Genomic DNA, 25,373 nt, shown 5'->3' with positions numbered 1-25,373 from the left:
CCGAGATAGACAAATTCGTCCACCACCTCGAACTCATCCCCGTCGATCATCATGCGTCTGCCAATGCGAGCTCTATTGCGCTCGGTTCCTTCAGCCAGCAGATATTTCGTCTTCGACGTATTTACCTTCAATCTAACCCGATCCGCTTCACGTTTCAGCCTGGTATACTGTTCAGAAACCACCTGGAACGTTCTTCCGACAATGTCCACGTCGTCAGCAAAACAGATGAACTGGCTGGATATATTGTAGATCGAGCCCCGCATGTTGAAGCTCGCCCGTTTCATAACACCTTCTAGCGGAATATTAAACAGAAGGCAGGAAAGACCATCGCCTTGTCGAAGTTCTTTGCGTGTTTCAAATGGGTCAGATAATGCATCCGAAATCTTCACGCAGCACTGTACACTATCCATCGTTGCCTTAATCAGTCTACTCAGTTTCCCGGGAAAACCATTCTCGTCCATAATCTTCCATAGCTCTTTGCGGTCGATGGTATCATAGGCCGCTTTGAAATCGCTTTTGGAGCTTTTGGAGGATTTACGGCAACACAAAGATTTGGTCTGTCGTCAATCGCCCGTCCACAAAACCTGCTTGATAACTTCCCACAGATCTGCTTGCCAGTGGCGATAGACGGCGGAAGATGACCTGGGAAAGCACTTTATAGGCTGCGTTAAGAATAATGATCGCTCGATAGTTCTCACATTCTAACATGTCACCGTTTTTGTATATGGGGTATATTATTCCCTCCTTCCACTCCTCCGGTAGCTGTTCTATATGCCCGATCCTGGCTATCACTCGGTGCAGACAAGTGGCCTACCTGTCCGGGCCTATTTTAATAAGTTTTGCTCCATACCATCCTTTCCAGCTGCATTGTTGTTCATAAGCTGTTTGATAGCATCCTTAACTTCACCTATTGTGAGAGTTGGCAATAGATGGATTTGCTGTCTTCGCTTCTGTTTGTATCGTTCCACGTCTGTATTCGTCCAAAACCGTCTGACACTCTTCATCGAATCAACCGTTCCGTCGATGTCGAACTTGCGGACCCTCAATAATTCGGAAAGAATGCGGGTACTTTTCAAGAAATTGAAAGACTTACAGTTCCATGATCCGAGTTTCCAATCGTTAGTCCGTTTTTGATGCCTGGGTGTATGCCGATTGTTCCGGTGCGAATTTACATTGTATGCTTCCCGTACTGATGATTTTTACGGCTGGCTTGTAAGGCCTGCACCAGCCCCCTGTCTCGCCAGAGAACCATCGTACACAGCACTGTTTAGAGTCCCACGCTGGCACTAGGACGATGATCAGCCGCTCCTAACATGGAGAATAGACGCTGTTTTGAGCCACCCTTACATTGAGAACAGACGCTCTGATAAGCTCACTCTCAGGAAAGAGGAGCCCCCCTTCCCTGTCAGCATACGACCAAGGTCCCACCGGGGTTTGTTACCCGATCTTCCTTACGGTTACTCGTACCCCAGGCGGCACCACGGGGAGGGGGATATGAGTTGCTGGACAAGAGGCTAAGGCCCACAAATTTATTTTGTACCTGCAGGTACGCAAAGTACCAATGGTACGCATTGTCCAGTCATTTACCACACACTTCAACACTATAGATCCGATTCTGTATAGCGTGGATGTTGTAGGAACGGTGAATAAAGGAGTACGTGCCGACATTCAATCAGAGGACGAAATGGTTCGGCGAAGCAAGACCGTTACATGCAGGAGATCTGGTGTACGTAGTCGAGGTTGCCAACCGGAAGTGTTTCTGCCAAAGGTGACTCTCCCCCTCCCCAACAGATGTATTACATTTGAATATGATTGTGCGAGGGTTGAAAGGTGATAGCTGTAATTCGATAAACATCTGAATGACAGGCATTTATGACAGTGGAGGAAATAACTTCGTCCGGTCTGTAAATGACGGGATCAGTTGCGTAGCACTTACTGAGAGATATAAAGAGACAGAATTGCGACAACAATTCTAATCAGTTTCGAGCTTGCCTAGTGCTAATCTAAGGTATTGAACGCTCTTGCTAGCTGATCAATATTGCGCCAGATAGTGTCATATGGAGAGCTATGTCCAATAGACGCGATATGACATTTACAAGATCCTGTCAATTTTGTTTGTTTGTGCGAAGCTACAGGAGTTGGACAAGGAGTCGTCGATAAACTGCGTGATCATTTATGGGGGATGGAGGGGTCTTGGCAAAGACCACAGGCCATACAAATTTCAAAGTTTTTGTGCTTACAAAAGACCACGAGGGGTGAGGAAAGAATTCTTCCTATAGACAAGATTAACATTTCAAGTAGTTCAGAAAATTGTCGCAGTATGTCTACTTCTGCTTCCATTGCTTCATTCATAAACACACGAGTGTATGTAACATCCTTAAAATTAATATCACGTATTCAAGTGGCCAGCTTTACATCAACCCCACCAAACAGAACTGGAAGCAGTGATATGTGCACGCGCCTGCTTCACGTCTTCGGTGTCGCCCTTATGTCGTGCTGTAGACGTCAATTCTGGGTATTTTTCTAACATTGATATGGTTGAACCCGATTCGTTATTCAATTTTTACGGCCAATCGATATTCAAAATTTGTCGATTGCTGGAATGTAAAAGTGTTACCCGCACTCATCACGCCCATTTCGGGGGGAATTTTTACGACTTTTGCTGGTTTGACACAATCCGAAATGGGTCGTCGAGTCGTCGGTGTTGAGTTTACACAAGAGCAGAACGATCGATTTACGGTCAGGATCAGTCCCATTTGGGTGCGGCGGGTTGGGATTTATTACGGGTTCGATGGGAACCGATCTGGAGACGACGTGCGTACATCTCAATCAGTATTCCAGACGGTGGTCCCATTTTAGGGAAGCGTTGTAGGATTGAAAATTAGATTTCAGAATGGTTGTATGGGCACCGACGGTTGTTCATTTGACGAACCAAGTTTTACGATGGAACCATATAAGGAATATATGAGTTTTTAATCCATGCAAAATGTGCGAACTCGACTTAAGAAGCAGGACAGTTCGGTTTTGCGTCGTCCGATTGATTTTTCTGACGGATTCGCGCGTATTTTCGTTGCCGGAGAATTTTTTCCCCTGTTTTGGAGCGTCTTGCTGGGTAGTGGAGTTCTGTTTGATCTATCGACCTTGACGCTTGCTCCTACGGGGGCGAGCGATGGAAGCAGGATCAAACATGTCGCGCGTCGGTCTAGTAAGTGAAAAAGTGGCGTGATCGGTTAGTTCGGTTAGAGTAAGTGAAAAGTGCCGCGATCGGTTAGTTCTGTCTGATCTTTCGACCTTGACGCTTGCTCCTACGGGGGCCAGCGACGAGGGCAGGATCAAACATGTCGCGCGTCGGTCTAGTAAGTGAAAAAGTGGCGTGATCGGTTAGTTCTTTTTGATCCTTTGACCTTGACGCTTGCTGCTGGGCAGTGCGTCAAGAAAGCCAAGTTTTTTTTTCCTTTTCGGGTCGCGCGCCTATTTTTTTTTCTGAGTGCTTTTATATAGCCGAGCAAACGAGTGAGGCTGAGAGTGGATTGTGGCTGCACAGTGAAGGATAAAGGATCAATTGGTGAGCTCGTTTCATGCTACTATTTCTAATCTATAAAATATGTATGACTGCACATTTAATCGTTACAATTGTGGGACGTAAATATGAATTTTCAACAAACTATGAATTGCTCGTCACTGTGAGTGTCGACACAAACTCTGATTCATGAATTATTTATGTTTCACATTTTTTTTTCAGAACACCCCTTTTTACCTTTATTTTTGTAATTAAAAAAAACTTTGAATGGTTCGACACTACAAGTGTAGACTTGCGAAAGGTTCACTTTATTCAACAAACTTTGGATAGTTCGCCACTGTAAGTGTCGGCATAAGAATAAGAGTGTTCTAGGATGTTCCAACCAATCGAGTTTTTTTGTTTCTTTTCAAATAAGTAAAATATAATAACACATGCTTTCGTCCTGACAGCTGTAGGAATGTTACATTTAGGTATTTGTTCAACAAACTTTGAATGGTTCGTCACCTCAAGTGTCGGCATAATTTTCCACCACATAGAAATTGTTCATATCAAATGAAAATATTATATTTACAAATAAGCATGTATATATCACACAAATCATTATTTATCATGGTCTAATCGCTTATCAAAGTGAATCCTGTGACCCAACGATCCTTCCCATTAACAAACATCCCTCCCAGTAACCTTTGTGGAGATGCAGAGGCAAACACGATCTCCAAATAGCAAAGGTTACACACTAACATTCCTTCCCCCAATCCCACCTGACTGCAAGGACGTGGCCGGCGCCGTTATTGACCCTGTATAAATAGAGGCACTGAATTATGCACATTGAAGAAGATTATGGCCAATCCCAGCCGAACTTCTAGTTGATTCTTTGTGCATTTTCACTGATTTCGGTCAATCACGGAATAGCAACCATTGATATGTGTAGTCAGTCTAAGCTAAGCTAAGCATGCAAAATGTGCGAACTCGACTTAATGGTTGATTTTAGTATAATTCAATTGAACATTAGATTTTTTACGATTCTTATGACATTTAGTGAGCAAAATTCAAAAAATGTGTTTGATAAAATAACTACCAAGTAAGATTAACTCATTGCCTTTCGAATGTGCTATAAATAGTTTTAATAAGACGTCAAATCACAGAGATATTGAAAACACTTTTGTATGTTTTTGAGGGAGTGAACCCAAACTTTTGCACGGAAGTGTAGCAGCCATAAATCGCATTTATCGTGTAAATTGATTGAACATCATCCACCACGAAACAAATTGATAGTAAAAAGAGCTCTTTGTTCCAGAAGTTGAATTAAAATTAAAAATAATGGATCCCCCAAACCCATCATTCTTTATTAGCACCCAAAGTGTCCATATTCGAACAAAAGCAGAAATTCCGTTCAAAACCGTTTTGGCGCTAATTTTCATCAATTTATTTATCTGCCCATTTCAGGACCTTCGACCACCACTGCGTCGTCCAATCGCAGCATCGCTCTAACGACGCAAATCTCCAAGGAATCTTCAGCAGCGACAAAGACGAACGCTGCGGCAATCTAAAATCCAACAGCCATGTGGTGGATTGCGCCGGACTGATCATTTTGGATGCCCCCCTCTAATAAGCGAATCTGCCTCGAACTGCCTGCCTGAAATCGCGTGTGAAATCTCCCAAATCTCCCTACAAGCTTAAGCCTCAACGACTTCGAAAGCAGAACACTGGCCACGAGCCGCCCAATCCGTGTGACGATTCAAATTTTGAGAATTAGATGTGACAGAAGAAAAAACAGAGACGTCCAGCGGAAGGTTCGTGCAACAGAACAAGAAGAACCCCTGTGAAGTGCCTGTTTGTTCTGCTTAATTGTTATTTGCTCGCGGCCAACGGTTTAGCGTTGGCGAATTTTTGAGTGCTACATTCTTCGCTCTGGTGTTTAATTAAGCATTATCGTTCTATATTTGACATGAGTTAAGTGAAGGAAGGAAAGAAAAGCCGGAAAAAAAACCCAAGGAATATAAACCCCGATAGTACGAATCGAAAAGCCAGATTGGAAGAAATTGGAAACATATATTGAAAACTATTGAGATTTCACCAGTGCAGTGCAGCCGGAAAATAGGCTTAGAATAGCCCAAACGTTACAGTTGTTTTGTGAGTGTGGTTTCAACCGAAAAGTGGTGACGTTTGTTGAAATTCAAGTGTAAAGTTTTGAGAGCAGTCGTGAGAAAACTCATGCAGGGAATCAACCCTTGAAGGTAAGTTTAAAAAAAAACTTAGTCAATTAACAAAGCAGAGGTGAAAATTTTCCTACAAAATGCTGAATGATTCTAATAAATGTTTGGATTCATAGACCGTGAATTAGAAAACGATTTTGGAAACATCACAGCCAATTTTCACAATGCCTACTTTTTACAGATGACGCGATTCACGGCACTATAACAATCTCAAAAGAGGGCTTGAAACATGTTTGAGCAAATAAACGCAAACAAATATTGTTAATAGGGTGAAGCTTTAACAGTGAAGAACCTGCATTTTTTCCCCGTTTTGCAGTGAATAATGCTGATACATACCGCTATCAAACAATATTTTCCCAAGACGGCTTTCGCATTGTGAAATGAGATTTGGACGATTCTTGAAATTATTAATTAAGGCTAAGTAGCCCGTCATTTGTTTTGACAACAATGATGACTTTACAGCTTGCATTTCTAAGTGATAAAACTCAGTCTTGATAGTTTATATTGACTTGAAAAAGTATCACTGAACGCGCTAACATGCATAAAGTATGCTGATACTTTTTCAGATGTGCCAGTGCAAAACCAACTGATATTCTTTGATTCGAAACCGTGAGATGAATTAGCATCAATCATCAACGACGCGTACAAATTTCAATGACGGCCTACTTCGCCTTAATGTTGCCTATATCCGTCGCATCCATTTTTATTTCGGTCACAATCAGTTTTGATTCATCTCACAACTAACGATTAGTAAGTTACACATAGTACACGGTGTCTCTGGTAGAAAACATTAATATAAAAAAATCAGTATCGCTGAAACACCCACCAAATGAAAGCTTAGGCTTTCCCCTTTCATTTGAGACCGGTTTGAAAATGTTCTATCGGGGGGTCCTGAACATTTTTTTTTTATATTAGTAAGAGATAGGTACCATAGGTGTTCTTCCACCAATAGTGGAATAGGGGATACAATGACAGCTCAATCGAACCTTAGAAGGCCATGACAAAGATTTCCGGACAAACATTTGAAAAAGGCTCGAGAGGTCTTGAGCCTTTTTTTTCAGAAACATTGATGTTGAACCCTTTTAAGCTCGCCCACGCAAATTGAAACCACTACCAGAAAGATAAGTGTTAACTCTTCCTGATAGTGGTATTGGTGAGCGTGATCGAGTTGAATTGGGCTCAACAGCATCTTAGAAAGCCATTGTTTTACAATGTCGATGTGCCCTTTTTAAATGTTTGTCCTTATTTCCATAAAACAAGCTTGTTTTTGTTTTGGAAGTGTTGCCGTTCAGTTGATTATAAGTTTAGCAAATAGTGAAATTGTATATTTTCAATCAAAATTTACTTACTTATACAAAACTAAATTGTTTCTGAATAGTATTTAAATTTTGAATTAAAACAATGCTTAGGAATTTAAAAGATGTTCAATTAATAACCCTTATTTAGATTCAGTTGTCTGTTATCGTCTTAAAGTTCAAATATATGTTCATAAGATATTGCTTTTTACGATTAGTAATAAACAAAGCGTTTGAGAAAACATTTAGACATGCATCATTACATTACAAATGGTTTCACAGATTGAATAAACAATTAAATTGGCATCAATGGTAGGGAAATCGGCTGAAAAGTAATAACGCTGCATTGCTTAAGTTGTCGCGTTCTAAGGTGGTATAGCGAAAAATAGGTGCTTGTGTCGCGTGATAAATTTATACACGTATTGTTTTGGGTCAACATTTTGGTTTGCTGATTTGAGGTATGACTGTTAATAATTTTAACAAATATAGCCCTATTTCACACCTATCAATAAATATACTACACTCTGTCAGGAGACCTGAAGCATGAAATCGAAAAGCCACAAAGACAACCGTTTGAAGATATTGTGTTTAAAGAATCTATGTCTGAAACCGTTATCAGCAATAGTGGTTGATATTATTGAACAGCACATTCTTCACGACATCAGGATTCAATCCTGGTAAAATATATCGAGCTTGCACGTTACAGGTTTATTCGTTCAGTAACCAATTTAAACTTTTGAATATAGCACTGTATAAATATAAATACAATTTAAAACCAACCACACGAAGCATGTAATGATGCGAGAACAAAAATATCACCAAAATTAAAGGGAAAACATGGTAGACACAGTACTACCGATAATGCAAAAAGGAAAAATTCAAAATCAACAGACTTAACCAACCAATTCAGGGGTTTTTAGAGGTAACACATCTAAACTTTGATTTGAACGATAATGCAGAAACTGTATTAAAACCTGTATACCTCCGAGATGAGCCAGCCTCGGGCTGCAAATCTCGTTAATAAAGATAATAACAATTATAATTAAAACCTGTATTATACTGTAGTAACGTTCAGGGGTTAGTTGATTATGTGACGTCCAAAACGGGTGTTGGCCTGGGCAGTTCGATCTGCAAGCGATGGAGGAGGGACGATTATCGAGCATAATTCCGACATCATCGGGTCTCAAGGCCGATGTAAAGATACTGGCGTAAAATTGCTGCTTACTGTTGCTTCTGGCGTTCCAAAAAAAAAATATGGCAATATTGAGAAAATCTGGAAGACACTGTTACTTTTGAATAATTTTAGGTGTTTCATTGCTGGAGATTTGAAAATTGTCAATCTGTTCTGCGTTATAATGGCAGATAATTCAATATTTCCTTGCCCATACTGTACCACACAATGTAGCTGGTCATCCACGAATACATGGTCACATACGCAAGATGTCCGCGAAATGGAAAAGTCTCGGCTCGGACCAGCAGTGGAGCAGTTCTTCAATTGTACTGACGATCTACTGCTCAATGGATCACCCGACGACAAAAACTTTCCTTGCATATAACACTAGGTATTGTAAATGCAATTTACAAAAAAAGCTTAATTCATTGATCCAAATAATGTCAAGAAATGGGTAAGCATCAGCAGTTTGATTGTGTAATTCATAGAGATGACCTTAGAATTAATTCGTTTATCACAAGTGAGGATCATCAGTTGCCAACGCCATAGCAAATATGGATTCACCAGCTGAAATTGTCAGAAGCTATTTAAAAAATCGGCATGTTTTGGAAGTGAAATGGGATCTCAGTTTGCTAGCAACTGTAATTTATTGTACTGTTCTGTAAATTATCTTTTTTCAATGAAAAAATGTATTTCAGGCGCTTGATCATTTTGATCAGGTACATAAAAGTTGTTTTCAAACAAGTATGGCTAATAATTTTGCAGAAAAGCTTGAGAACTTTTCAAAAACGTGGATTGAAGCAGGTTTACGCAATAGCTCGAAGTTCCATATTTGCGCTGTATCTCGGAGTTTAATAAAATCACAAGAATTGGTTTGAGCAAACACGGGAAACAACCCAGTGAAACCGTGCATTTCGATTTTCAAGTTGCTTAAAATCACATTAAGGTTCCGGAGAACCCCGAAGCATATGATCGACAGCTTCTTCGAGCTGTAGTAATGTACAATAGTGAGCATTTGTAAACCGTATTAACCGTATTTAATTTATCGATATATCGTGTTTGTAATTGGTTTAAATAAAATGGTATAATGCTAAATCCTTTTTATTAATTGGTTAACTATTCGTAGTAAAAGTTCTCATGGCTACCTAGATAAGCATGGAAGAAAATGACTGTGTGAACCATAATTTAGAAATCAGTAATGAAAAACGGCATTGTACTGTTTTGAAAAAAATGTTCAGGACCCCCCGATAGAACATTTCCAAACCGGTCTCAAATGAAAGGGGAAAGCCTAAGCTTTCATTTCGTGGGCGTTTTAGCGATACTGATTTTTTTATATTAATGTTGTTCTACCAGAGACACCGTGAGTATATACATTATGTAATTTGATATAACTTACTAATCTGCAGCTCTATTGAACTGACAGTTACAGCAGTTTTGTTGATATTAGAAAACATTGAATCGAGAGATATCGTAAATCATATCGATAAATTTTACCCTATAATATCGATATTTGCACATCCTTACAAGTCTCGTCTATTGAATCTTTGTACAACTTAATCAAAGTTCTGGTCAATAATGGAGTAGCGATTATAAATCGGTCATCTACACTCATGTTGATGCTTGTGCTTGCGTAATCTTGGTCAAAATTTTAATAAAATCTCCAAACTTCTACCATTTCTAAAGCTTGAATGTTGGGAATATATTTTGAAGAATACCTCGGTTTCACACATTTGCCGCTAGATAACAATTCAAACTGTATGACTCAATCTCACTTTTCCTCGCTCTGGAATTTTCTTGTTTTTAACTTTACTCATTTAAAGCTTCTTGTCAACAATTATTTAGCAAGTGAGAAATTTTCCAAACGTAAGCTGTGAGAATGGATTCAAATAAAAGTGGCGTTAATGTTAAAATTGGAACTGCGAAGAACTGTCTTTTTAATACAAATCCGGAAAATGAGTTACATGCATGGCCTGATTCGCTACTCACAGCACAGTAACGCACATGCGTTAGTGTCTATGCATGAAAAATCGCTCAAAAAAGGTAATGCGAAAAATATTTGTATGGCGAAATGCATCTAACAAATTATTTCCCAAAATTGGGAACAATTTCCGAAAAAATATTAAGTACCAGTTGTATGTAATGGTAATGCCTATCACGCCTACCAAATATTTTTCGATTAATGCCTTAGATGCCTTTCTCCATACAAAACAAACGAGAATATTTCTGCTGATCAACTGTGGACAAGAGCAAAGCAGGTAGTCCATTGAGCCGGAGCAGGGCCCGAAAACGTCAATGTAAATAGGGAGTGTCGTGCGACTTTTACATAGATGCTTCCCTCACTCACAACGACAGAATTTTTTTTTTTTCAAATTTATATCGCTGGAGTCATGGAAGGATATCCATCTAATTTACCAAACACATTTACTTCCCAAAATTCTCCAAAATCAGATAGAAGTTTTAATAGCAAAACAACATTGAAATTACTCTCGTGAGAGCTCCTTCATTGCGACGTGACGAAGTGAGCACATGCAGTGTAGCTTCGTCTAGTGACAGTGAGCAGAGTCGTTTCGTCAGTGTCGCATGATACTTAACATCCCTGAGCAGGAGACTTGTCAAAATTGGAACAAGACGTCACTCTTGCTTATAGGAACTCTAATTCTGCACATACCAGTTGCAACACGGAATATGTATTGAATTTTCTGCAGGTTATAGTGATTATCACGCCCAATGGTATGGGTGCCCTAGTGTAGATGTAGTTGTGAACCTTAGAGGAAAACAATATGCACTCAGTCTCGAAAAACACCCAGAAACCAGGGGTAAATTTTTCAAATTGGGTAATATTTCCATATGCATTTTGATGAGTCTGGAAGCGTGTGCAAGTTTCTTTGAGGAAAACAAAAACAAACTGTGTATGACGAGCGTATGCTAGTCTACGTGTGTTCAAATGTCACTAAGCTCTATGCCTCGAAAACTAATCTTCTATAAAAAAAATATCGTTTCATCCACATGTTACAGAACACGGATTACCTAAACCTTGTTGTTCATTTCTGCGAGAATCCGTTCGAATACCTATTGGAACGAAACTTTTTTTCCTTGATTCAAATGATCACATCACCAACCAAAGAAAATTCTAATATTTAATTTCTAAGTCCATTACCAAAGATGGTTAGAAGAAAAAAAAACGGCTCCGGACTTTTTAATGCAACAAGAACAGCGCAGCTCTAGTGAGATATCGAAGTGTTCGTTCATCACATTCACGCTTTAAAAATAATACACATCTCACACTGGATTATTCGATATTGCCAATCATCTCTGAATGCCATAAAAGAAAGGGGTGCTGGTTTCTTTTTAGGAGCAATTTTTAGCATGTGTAAAAATTACACAAATTTTGTGTTGATCCAGAAGAGCCTGATTTAGCGTGAGCCATACTCAACTCTGGGCACCTTAATTTTGAATTACACGATGATTTGCATTCAGCCGAAAATATTGTTTACGCGCTTTTCACTCAACAGATATCTATGGCCATATGGCTGTGATGTTACTTACTTGTGTGTCGTCGGCAAAACATATAGCAAAGTTAAGAGTAGTTCATCGTTTACCTTTTAACCATATTTGCCATTGTATACACGCTGAACAAATTCAACACATCACACTCGTAAAATTCACACATCTTGAACTGTTATACTTCAGCCCAACGCTGTGTGAAGTTTTTGTCAGGTTAACGCTCGTCCGTGAGTAATTGACAGTTAACTCATGTATGTGTTCATGCTTTACAAAACAAACGGTTTGAATCTGAAAATTCAAACGCTTAAGGTGATTATATAACGAAGCCACACCTTAAATTTTCAAGAGTACAAGACTTGAGAACCAAACAGCGCTCCGCGTTGAAAATTTATCCAACTGGTCACCACCAGCAAGCAAGCAATTTGATTGATTTTCAACGCGAACTGTTGTAAGATACTCCAGCCTTGTGCACTTTAGAATTCAAAGTTTGGCTTCGTTTTATAATCATCTTAATTTGTTGTGTCACTTGGTGTGCTACCAAGATGGTTCCGAGTTGAGTGTTTTTATGACCAGCAGTGTAAGTTAGCTTCCAATTTCCTAACATTATATGGTCGGCGTAAAGTCAGAGTGGACCAAGTAACATTTTTCAAATTAAAAAAATAGTTAAAATATTAAGGTAACACCGGAGACCGTGTTATTTTCCCTACACTCTTAGAAAATATCATGTAAAATTAAGTTCATCAAGATGCACATAAAAGAAGCGAACCAAATGACGCCTTTTTACGTCCGTTCTTAAAATTACATGACCCAGAAAAACCAAAAAAAAAAGATACACATCATGACATAAAAGTAAGATCAAGGACTTACTTTTACATCATGACGTGTAGTCTCTCTGAAGCTCTGTCACATATATGTGTCATGTATAATGCACGATGGGAAGAGCATAAATAAAGAAAAGGAAAAACTCACCATCTAATATTAATAACTGAATGTCTCCCTTTTGGGATTAATCCATGTATTCGCTGCACACTAACGAATTAAACTTGCAGAATTGCACCAATATTGCCGACCACAGAACAGTTATCAACACTTCCAAATCTAGTATCTTCTCACAAAAAACAGCTTTGGGAATAACAACTGCACCATTACTCTGTTAGAAATTGGTTTTTGCCTAGCATCAAACGTTTTCGGAAATCAAATCAATTATTTTACCTAATTCACTACAACATCCTGGAAAGCTGCTTTCTGTGCCACACGAAGTTCTTCTCTCCAGGGGAAACAAACTTTCATTCCCATTTCATATGCTTTCAGCCAACTTAATCCCCTACAACCACTCGCGCATCGGTAACACAAACTGCACTGTTTGTTTTTTTTTTAACATAAAAAGCACTCGAATATTGATTACTGTTCGATAAATTACATCTTTTAGAAAATAAAACGCACGAGTACGTCATATCGCGGCCATGATTCAAAACAAACTTGACGGCTGGAAAGACGCCATCAACAAAGTTGATAATCACGTAAATTCACGTTCTGATACACTTAAATTTAAGTGTTACGATATACTTATATGGTATGAAATATCTGAATTCATATTCTTGCCATTAATTTCTTATTATGCTGTAAAAGTAGGTAATGAAATAATGAGATTTCCTAATAAATCAATGGAAACGTAAAATTGAATCAATTTTCAGTTTAGGCCGCAAAATAATAAATCAAAATAAGTTTTACGTCATCTGTAAATCTCATTATTTTTAAGAGTGTATATTTTGTCTCACTCTAACAATTTTCATTAAAACTTTGCAGAATCAAATCTCGAGTTTTAGTGTACCGATGAAGCTGAAAATTCAATGGCTTGTACACTACATATATAGAATTATATGATAAACTGTTCACATCGATATATGGAATGGTACTTAAGATTTGCTTCTTCAAATCACAGATAAAAATATATAAATTTCAATGTAGCGTAAACAGAAGAGTAAAGTAAAAGTAAATTAAATTCATCTATTGTTACAGCATCACGTTCAATTTTCAACTAAAAATGCTTAAATGTTACATGATCGTGTAAATTTAAAGTGCATTCGATTGAAAAATAAGCGATTTGTCGCTGATATTTCAATTTATTTTGATGCTCCAAATATTTGCATGCAAATAAACTGAAATTTACAACATATTTTTATCTGTGATGGATAGGGTGATTATAATGACGTCCCGTGCGGCCTTAATGCTTTGCATTTTTTGAATTATTTGATATTTTTGTTCAACATGTTTCCACAACTTTGTGTTACTTTCAAACAACGTAGTGTAAAGCAATAATCGTGGAAAAATATTAAATTTGACTTTCTAATACAGTAAGGACCCGATTTTGTCAGCCCCTCGTTGAATTTTAGGCTGACAAAATAGGAAACCTGACAAAATCGGGTCATTTTATTTTGTTCCTGTTTTTTTAATTTTGACGTGTTACATGGTTATATGGACTTTTAGGAGGGCGGTTGACATGGACGTAGCCAGTTTTTTTCATCAGGGGCACCCCTCCCTTATATTAGTAATATCGATTTTTAACACTTAATAAAAGGCATTGCCATTGTCCCCTCTGGCTACGCCCATGCGTGCATGACATCAAACATCATCATCAATTTTAATGTAAACGTGGTAAAACATGACGATAACAATGTTTTGACAAATTTAAAATAGGCTGACAAAATCGGGTCAAAAAGCTGACAAAATCGGGGGTAGACAAAATCGGGGGCAGACAAAATCGGGGGCTGACAAAATCGGGTCAGTACTGTAGCACGATTTCTGAAGGACTAAGTGCGCTTGGTCCACACTGACTGAACTAATGAGCACCGTTCAGTGATTTAGTTCACTTTGACTGGACTTTTTTTTTGGAAAATAATAATCATTTAGTGCTAATATTGTCAAACCTTGAAGATAAACATATCCATAACACTCTTTTTGTAATCAGCATCGTAAAGTATTCTAGAATTCATATTTTTAAGAAGACCAGAAATATTCAAACATGTGTTCAGTTAGAGTGGAACAAGCCAAATTATTGAGTACCGGCCGAAGTATACTGCTCCAATAAGCGAAATGTTGTGGACAGATACCTTATAACTTCCATCGGTAGAAAGAAAGAAAAAAATCTATATGAAAAGTCCATCAAATCACTTGGCTTGTCATTTTGGCTTATCGTTTTTGTTATTATCTAGAAGAGGAAGCGACACTGACAGTTCAGCTACGACTGCTCTATTGTTATTCACCCGATTACCCGACGACATGAAATCTAGTGCTACCAAATCCTATACCTATTAGAAAAGTCTAGCAAACAGATTTAAATTTTAAGGCTCTTAATTAGGTTTTTTCAGCTCGTATCATTCAATCAGTGCATTATTTACTTTTTTGAGGATCAGATTTATACTCAAAATTAGTAATACTTTAAGATGACATTAGAAGAATTTCAATTATAATGCTCCCAACCAACTATCCTTGTTTATTTGAGTATTGTACGAACTCATCGGGTTAACCAACGTCAAAGGTGAGCAGATTTAATATAAAATTACTTAATTAAAAATTATAAAACTTTGTAAAAACTCTAATTTATGAACTACCAACACGGGTGGGCTACCAAAAAGTATAACTCAATGATGTAAAAGTAAGCCATTTTCAAAACGACCAATAAGTAGTGATCTTTTTTTAAAGGCACTTGATCATTTTTGCACTTTGACCTGACAAGTCTTGTTTTAGGTTATTATGAGTAAAAGTGCTTGGTCGAATCTGACTGCCTACTTTGATCGATTTTTAATGATCATCCAGAGTAAATTTGTTACGTAGGGTGATGTGCTAGTATTTATCGTATTAAGCATTGATCAGTGAGAACTGCAGTTTCCCAGAATTGCAGTGAATGATGCTGATACAAACCGATGCCAAACAATTCTTTTTTCAAAACAGCTTTAGCATTGTACAATAAGATTGTGATAAATCTTGATCTCTTTTAGAAAATAATGCAAAGAAAATGTATCTTGCCGAATTCTCAATCCGTCGTATCATTTTCATTTCTGTCGCAAGTTTCCAGATCCGTCCCACAACTTACGGCTTACTGTGATATATTACGGTTATTAAGAAAAAATTCTGGTTTGCGATAGCCGCAGAGTTCTACCGCAGCTGTCAAAGTTCTACCGCAGGCTTCGAAATCATTCTATCATTGAAGCAAACAATTCAATCATAGTATGCTTGAAAGAGAGAATGTTATGGAAAATAGCAACTAACAACAATCATCAAGATGGTATCCAAGGTATTATTGAAGCCTACTGATGATTTACCAGTGGAAATCAGTGATGTGACAGCTGCGGTAGCTGAGCAATTCCACCGAACATGACGATTTTTTTTTTAAATTTAATTTTTGTATTTTTTGAATCGCCTGAAAATTTGCATACAGCTTCTTTATGACCAAAAATGCCATTTTGTACCTTCAGACCGTCATTTTGAACTTCGCCTTATTTTTAAGAAGGGCGTATCGGAAAATGCATAGCAAATCTTTAAAAAACTGTAACTCGAAAACGGTTTGTCCGATCGATTTGAGATCTTCTACAAAGTTGTAGGTATTGCTTAGGACTATATGGAGAAAAATATGCACGGTAAAAAAAGTTACAGATTATTTTTTATTTCAAAAACAAAATTTTAAAATCGACTTTCTCCAGAAACGCAGTTTTGATTTTTTTTATTTTTGGATATGTTTTAGGGGACAACTTATGTGATTTATTGCACAATGTTTCAAAATGGAAGAATTATGGACAAAAAAGTTATGATTTTTTAAAAAAATACAGATTTTGAAAAAAAATCGAAATAGAGGAAAATAATAATTTTTTATGTGATTATTTGAAAGTACAGAAAAATTGCAATCGAAAAGTGCTTAAGTAATTTTTTTCTAGGTTGCATCGATTTCGAGATATACTCATATTTATATAAAATTTTCGAATAAAAAATAAAATAGGCCCTTTTCAAACATATTTCGTGTTTCTCCATTCCAGAAATATTTTATTTTGATTGAGTGAATCGTAGCTGAATTGTTTATTGTTTGATCAAAACCTATATACTCAAGTATTGAAAAAAGTATGCACGGTAAAAAAATATAAACGAAATTTTCAAATGAAAATTTGAAGTGCATTGTTCTTAAAAACCGCAAAATTGATGTTTTTAATTTTTGGATATGTTTTGCAGCATATTGTTTGTAATTTCTTGCACAATGCCTCAAAATGGAAAATTTTTGGATAAAAAATAAATTATTTGAAAAAATAATTAAAACGAATTTATGTAATTTTTTTGGTGCGTTTTTTTTTTGAGTACAGAAAAACAACTTTATATTTTTAAATATGAAAAATTTCTATCGAAAAATACTCAATTAAAATTTAGCTGATATGCATCACTTCCGAGATATACACGGTAAATCTAAACGTGGCATTAAAAATTTGATTCTATCACAACGGTGTACCTTTGGTCCCCAGGGCTAAGCCCGGCTAATGGGTAAAGCCCTCTCATCGCGGCAAGATCGTACAACCATGGAGAAGGAGTTTGTTTTTTTGTTTATATTTTGTTTTTTTTTTATATATGTATATTGCAATTTTATTTCTTAATTGTATCAACTACTTTCTTGTTATCGTCACAGCTCGAAAATTGTCTAACTTCATTTATGTTTCAGAGATAGGGATAAACGAGTGATATTTCTGAGTGCCTTGAACTGTTTTTGCACTTGAAAATAGTTGGTTAAGTTCTTGTGCAATTATATCATATTCCTCAGTAGTTGAATAACAAAAGAAGATTTGTGTAAGCTGCTCTTCTTTCCGATTTTGAGCCCAATCATATAGTTCCTTAGCATTTTTATCGGACGTTCACGTTCTTTGGCAAGACTGGCTCTGGTAGCCATACGTTTTAGTGTCCCTCCTATGGCATCGCATGGCCCACACGAAATATGTTTGAAAAGGGCCTATTTTTCTTTTTTTATTTGAAAATTTTATATAAGTATGAGTATATCTCGAATTTGATGCAACCTAGAAAAATTTTACTTAAGTACTCTTCCAATGCATTTTCTGTACTATCAAATAAACACATACAGTAATACCTCGATATAACGTAACCTCTTTATAACGTAACTCGATATAACGTAATTTTTACCTCGATATAACGTAACTTTTTTTTTGGCTCCCATTTATTTTTCCAATTTGAATTATAAACATAGTTTATGAACTACAATAAATATTCTTCAAGATTCAAACTACAACAAATACTAAATCAAAGCAATACAAGGGTTTACTATAACTGAATACAGTCATAAATGGATATCGAGTGTGCTAGAGGCTCAATGTTAAAACCAACATTTTGTCATTGCTGTACATTTGTATACATCATTCTTCTTTATTTTTGTTGCATTTACGCTGCCACTGGAACCAAGCCTACTAATCACTTCATTTTTTATGAAAACTTTTATTATTATTGATTTAGACTAAGCGTTCAAAAGACAAGATCAAACTCAAATTTGTAAATTTAGTTATTGCTTTAGGAATTCTCACAGATGTTCTTCAAGAATTCGTTATTTCTCCTGGAATTTTTCCATGGATTTTAGTTGAAGAATCATTCGGAGGATGCCTCCAGAGACTCCTCTAATAATTTCTTCACGGACTCATCTTAAACTCTTCTAATATTCATGTGTAAAACTTAAAACATATCCTTAAAATAATTCCAACAGGCATCTCTCAGGAATTCCACTAGTAAATATCAGGAAGGTATTCATAATTAAAAACCTTTGAGATTTTCTTCCAAAATGATACCGGATTTTTTTTTTTCAAATCGATTTCAGAGATTCGTCAAAGAGATTTTAGAAACATTTGATCAGTATTGTCTTAACGCACCTGTCTAAATTATTCCTTGAGAAATTTCATCAAAAAGTTCTCGTTGCATTTCACCAAGAAACGGTTCATATATTTCTTCATGAATTTCTACAGAATATGTCCTAGAATTGTTTCCAAAGAATTCCAGATTCTAGAATTAATCTTGATGTTATTATCTATAAATTTGCCTTTTTTATTTTTTATTACAAAAATATATTTAGGGATTCGTTCAAAAACTGAGCAAGTTCCATAGAACTCTCCTAGAATACTGACGATAATCCCACCACGTATTCGTTCAAAAACTTTTCCATAGAAAATGCCCAAGAATAGTTTTAGTTTTTAAAGGAGTTTTCTAGTGATTTCTTCATGAATTCTGAATAAAAAATTTCCAAGAATTCTTGGGACATTCTCTCTATAATTCTGTCAAGAAATTACAACAGGATTTGTTTTAAGAGTTTTACCATGAGCCTAAACAAACAAAATGGAAAAAAATTCTTGAAGTTCCATAATTGCCTGCTAGAATTGTTCATAGACTGTTCAACATTAACTTTTTTAAAGATTTTAGAAAGATCTCATGTATTAAATTCTTTTAGAACTGCAGTGGTGAACCCGCCTTAGGCTGAAAGCTTCTATAATAAAGACAATCAATTCCTTTAGAATTTTTCCAAGTGTTCAACTATTTCTCCAAAGATTTTTCCTGAATACATTTCTTTAAGAATTACTGCAATAGAGACGTAGAAATAAAAAAATGAAAATAAGGAGAAATATATAAAAACATAAACATGGAAAAATATCGCAAAAAATGTGTAAGAAAGACTGAAAATAACTGCTAGGTCAATAATATAAATTTAAAACCCATTTTCTCATCAAACAATACATGTTGAACGAAATTTAGATAACAATATATTTTGCTTCGATATAACGTAACCTCGATATAACGTAATGAACATAAAAATCGAGTTACGTTATATCGAGGTATTACTGTACCTCGAAATTGATGCAACCTAGAAAAAAATTACTTAAGCACTTTTCGATTGCAATTTTTTTGTACTTTCAAATAATCACATAAAAAATTATTGTTTTCCTCTATTTCGATTTTTTTTTCAAAATCTGTAATTTTTTTTAAAATCATAACTTTTTTGTCCATAATTCTTCCATTTTGAAACATTGTGCAATAAATCACATAAGTTGTCCCCTAAAACATATCCAAAAATAAAAAAAAATCAAAACTGCATTTCTGGAGAAAATCGATTTTAAAATTTTGTTTTTGAAATAAAAAATAATCTGTAACTTTTTTTTACCGTGCATATTTTTCTCCATATAGTTCTAAGCAATACCTACAACTTTGTAGAAGATCTCAAATCGATCGGAGAAACCGTTTTCGAGTTCAGGTTTTTAAAGATTTGCCATGCATTTTCCGATAGGCCCTTCTCAAAAAAAAGGCGAGGTTCAAAATGGCGGTCTAAAAGTGCATAATGGCATTTTTGGTCATAAAGAATCTGTATGCAAATTTTCAGACGATTCAAAAAATACAAAAATAATCGGGTTTGCGAAACGGCGTGGAACCGCTCAGCTTTTTATTGAACCGTAAAACGGAAAGTTTTCCCTAAAATTGCAATATTTTATTCGCTACAATAAAATGTTTCACTAGAATATATAGATCTACGGGCATCTCCCTCCATTCCTTCAGCATGATGGAATATACTAATTTCCTTTAAAATTCATTGTTCGTCATTAAAATTCAGCCCAAACATATGAACACAATTCCTTTTGACCGTACAATTATGGTAGTTGCTCACAGTGCAGCGAGAATAACAATCAAATGAACCGTATTTTTACGTCGAACATCGCGCACACATTGATGCGCACAACCTTTTTTTTCTCAGTACGACAGATTGAACTTTGTTTACATTCTCAATTATACGCAGTCGTTGAGGAAATTTCATAAAATTTCGTGAATTATAGAACTTTAACGGTGTGTGATTGGGGTGAAATCCTTCAGTGAAGAAGTACGAAGGTTTTCCATACTGAAAATAAGTGCCTGGCGAAGTAAGTAACACAGGGGGGGGGGGGGTTTCGTTTAAGAAACTTGTGTCATAAAGTGGTGTCACTAGTGTCAATCGCTAAGCATTTCTCTCAAATCGTGTTCGTCCACCCGATTTCGGTGAATAAGTGAAAAGTGGATAAATGCGCTGAAGTTAGGTATTTAACGAAATAAGTACTTTTATTGCATTTTTGGTGTACAAGTGTACAAACAATGACAGCTTTCACAAAAATACACTTGGAAAATGAATTTATGTTGCAGGTAAGTTTGAATATCCACCGTAGTGTAACATTTTAAGTTTGATACGATGAACAATAGCGCTTACGGCGAAGTAGAATAAAACCCTATCTCTCACAGTTTGAAACATTCATCAAATCTGATCTGATCAGATAAAAATGGAGTTAAGAAAATTCTACATCTAATGAAAGAATAATCCATTTTTCCAAAGTTTTGCACTTTTTAATGATTGTCGGCATTGAGAATCGAATAAATTGGGTTTATTCTACGAATGGCGTGAGGTGAGAAGTCTCGGTCTCGTATAGCGAGGTGGCAATACTCGACTCGAGTGAGGTGACTCTCGATTTGGTTTACACGGTGACTTACTTCACTTGAGTCGAGAATTGTCACCTCGCTCAGTGGTGGAAAGAATCATGCCGTTTACGCAAAATGAACCAATATTAAGCAGGATCCACGCTCACACGCTCACGAACAAACAGCGACCGATTTGCTCACAGTTTCTTGCGTCGGAGAACCAGAACAAAATAAATGTAAAAAGAGCGTGGTTGCTGGATGAGCAGAGTCTGATCACAGCTGTTCTTTTTTTATCCGTTCATAGCTATTTCTGTAAATAATTGGGTGGATTATGATTATAATAGATAGATTACAAACTAAAGTACGAAAGTATTGAGAAAATCAACCGATATATGGTGTTATTGTAAAAATAACACAGGGAATCGGATGCGTGAATGCATTTCAAAGTAAAATGATGCGATGCCCTCTACAGTATTTTTGTTCGGGCGATCGTGAGCAAAGAAAGCAAGAACGCAATCGCTCAAAAGGAACCACCGTTGCGGTAGCATTTTTCTGTTGTACATAAACAGACTCTGTTCACCGTGCTCGCTATACGCGACCCAACGCAGCCCAAATGTGTCTATTCTGCATGTAGGGTGAGGTGAGACGAGTCCAATGAGATGACAATTGTCGACTCGCTCCAAATTTGATTAACATTAGTCGTCTCACTTCACTTGAGATGAGAGCGACTCGTCTCGATTAACCCAACTAGCAGAATCTTAAAGTGTGAATACATTAATATGCCCAGTAACCTCGTTTACGAATGGCTTATCATAAATTATCAGAAAAACATTCACGTAATACCTTTTAACTCCTAAATACCACAAGTTTACGACTTTTTATTCAATCACATATTTTGCATTTAGGGTAAGTAATCCATTAGTTGTGGGTGTTCCATTTTCATTGATTTTATTGCATTAGCCACAGAACCGACACTGTCAATCGACGTATTGGTTTGTTGACACACAAAATAGCTGAAAACAGTGTTCAAATTGCTTTAAAACTGATGCAATATCACTGAATTTGGTAACACTTTCTTACTTGTACCAATAGTTGCGGTAAAGTGTTCCTATAGTAGAGGATCCCATAAGAAAACAACGGATACCGCAACTATAGGAACACAAATTAAAAATAAATCGCAACCAAAGGAACAGTGTATCAATAGTGGAGGTATTAATTTTCACTGACATACCGTTGGTTACTGCGATGAAATATTTTTTCTCATTAAGTCAATGGTCGTTACTTCCCGTTACACAATAATATGTACATTAATTGCGCTTCTTGAATTCAAACGGTTAAATGAAGTTCAATCGTGCTTGGTCCCTCCACTATTAGTACCTCCATCTACCCTATATGTAGAAATAAAGTTTAAGTTCGTTTTCGGAAGGAGGGATTTCAATAATTAATCGAATGTGTAGTTTTCACACATTTTTGAATCGTTTGAGTAACTGTTACACACTTTCGAACCATTCCAAAAATGCTTCGGTGTGTGATATCTGCTCATGCTGTTAAGTTATGTATATGTTGAGTGCAGGTTACACAAATTAAGTGTTGGTCACTTTGAACGGCTCCACATTTAGTGTTGACTTTGTTCAGCGTGTACTCTCAAACACAAGCCTTTTCAGGAAAACCATATATTTGCAGAGAGATTGAGTAAACCTCTAGGACTTTTTGAAATCTTACAAAACAAATCTATTTTCTTTGACTTACCTGATTATGAAGATTCATCATTCCTTCCATAAAATAGACAAATGCAAAAATCAACATTAGCAAAGGATAATTCTCCGATAGTAATTGTTGATTTTATGTTGAAGTACTCCTATATTACTAAGTTGAGAAGCAGACTCTGTTGCAGAGAGAAATTGATTCTAAGAATTAAAAATAGTCACCAGTATTTGAAAATATCAGCTCAATACAATGTTAAGCTGCTAGATAGTTACCCTATAGTTATGTTCGAAAATTTATCATTTTATTTAGTCAGACTTCTGAATGCAAGACTGTTGAATATGACATCCAGCAGTTGAACACCCAAAATTCAAATTCTACTCTTATCCGCCAGACCAATTTTATGCACGGAGAATGCATTCTTCACACCAAAATTCTAATCCTCCACATAGAACTTGAACTCCCATTCAAATCGCAGCCATTCATAAGGAAGTTCTATTTCTATCGCCAGCTTCATTAGGGCACCCGGAGAAAGGCAGTTGCCATTCACGTATTTCCATAGTCGCGTCCGTTCGTCGCGCCGTCTTGCTGCCGTAACTGTAACCACCTGCATTTCGTATAATAGGCATGACGTCCCGTCCCGTTCCGGAATCATATCACATGCTTAGTTACTTTGTTACTCACACCCGGGTTTGCAGACAGTTTGTCGTTTGGGTACGGTTACTATTTTCGGCTCAAGGAGGTCACAGCGCACTCCAAAAGCGTGCGACGATGACGACTGCGAGGAAAGCTAACTAGTTAACTTAGTTGGGTGGAGTGTCCAATGACCTCTTCCTGCTCGTCTGCCTTGTCTTCCCAGCAAACGTGCAGCGGAACAAAAGAGTGTGTCACCGAAGAAACGGGCAGACGACACGACAGGCGGGGAAGCGGAAGTGCGACCAAATTTGAAGTACGTGTCTTGATTAGCATAAACGGTGAGTGTGTTGTCAGATTTGAGTGCCTACTTTGGCCGTTGCAGTCAGCTAATCAGCGATGTGAGTAGGATTGGAGAAGTTGGTGAAAATTGGTGGGTTCGTTATGGATGCATGCGTTTTTATGATGAAATCAGTACTAAATATGCCCAGTAATATGACAATTTTGGGATTATGGATAGTAGTTTACGCAACAAGGTGCAGAATGAAGATGTTTACAGCATGAATCGTACATTTTCCAAGTTGAATAATTATGACAAATCCTTTAAAATCAAGATATGCTAAGTTCAACATTTTTTGCAATTTCGTATAAGATCACTCGGTGGTAACGGAGATCATAAAGAGATGCATTCACCATTATTTTGCCATTTCTGAAAATAGTTGTGAAATGATTCATTACTCAAATCAAAAGAGTTGTGTAAAGAGCAAGCATTTTGTAATGAATCATTACGTTATTCATCTCAGTTGTTCAATGAATTCATACGGCATAGGCCTTTCAGACAGATCCGTCTATGCATTTGTTTACATCGATGGAGGTCCGGTGCTAACATGGGCCTGTCATTTTCATAGGAGAAATGTCAAAGTGCTTCCCGATCAGCTGATTTGAGACGTCATTTGAATAGGCCTATTGTAATGACGATGCGGGAAAGGAGGCCGTTTTATGTCAAATGTATGCAATAAAAACAGCCTATTACGACGATGAATTGCAAAATAGTAGTTTACATAAAAAGTTGCAGAATGATGCTTTTTACAGCACGAGTCATACATTTATTCAATGAGGATTTAGGAGTTGGATAATCACGACAAAATCGAGTCTAGTACACGACACTGAAGACGGAATTAAAGTTGAGGTCAGAGGCGCGTCCACGTTCGAAACTATGGGTAGGACAAACGTTGGTAAATATGAAGCTAAGAAAAAAATTAAAGTCCAAGGGCACTATGGGCGATCAGATAGCTAATAATCGAAAAAATGACTTGTTTTGATAGTTTTTTTTGTACATCATTCCATAGTAAACACTTCTATCAAGTTATTCCTGGAATATCAAGGCACTATATTTTATATGTTAATTGATACAGTAGGTCAATGTTGGAGTTAAAAAAATGAAGAATTCAGTGTAAACACAAGTTACACATTGAATACAATATACTGCATAATCGTAATACTTTATACATATCTTTCTACGCTCGAAAGCTTATTCAGAAAGCTATCTTAGAAAATTAAAATGAAATAAAAATTCGTGCTTTAGGTCGGATTAGGGCTTTTTGAATTTTTCCAATTTTTTTAACCATTTTCTATTAAAAACAGCTAAAACATGATTCAGAGAATAACTGAATATCGCTAAATCATTCATATCACCAATTCTATGTAAGTTCTAACATCTACAATGGTTTTCACAACGTTAATCGCATAAATGGCTTATATGTATCATTAGTAACAAAAGTTATTATTTCGCTATAGGCCATATTCAAAAGTTAGTCTTGAAAACTTGTTAAAAAAAAACATCAAATTTGTATCACAAAACTCAAAAATAC

General features: G+C 36.6%; 1 protein-coding gene across 3 annotated transcripts in view; it reads left to right on the top strand.

The window, feature by feature from the left end:
* LOC5572837 (inverted formin-2) overlaps positions 1-25,373 on the top strand; it is a 335,282-nt gene that overhangs the window by 20,224 nt on the left and 289,685 nt on the right. For all 3 annotated transcript variants that reach the window (XM_021848653.1, XM_001660550.2, XM_021848652.1), the window contains exon 2: positions 4,967-5,757. The gene's annotated coding sequence lies outside the window, so the exon portion shown is untranslated. The remainder of the gene's footprint in view (positions 1-4,966; positions 5,758-25,373) is intronic.

This window comes from Aedes aegypti, chromosome 3 (assembly GCF_002204515.2).
Source record: "Aedes aegypti strain LVP_AGWG chromosome 3, AaegL5.0 Primary Assembly, whole genome shotgun sequence".
NCBI lineage: Eukaryota > Metazoa > Arthropoda > Insecta > Diptera > Culicidae > Aedes > Aedes aegypti.
The sequence above is the reverse complement of the archived record's forward strand: the minus strand, read 5'-3'. Positions and strand labels throughout refer to the sequence as shown.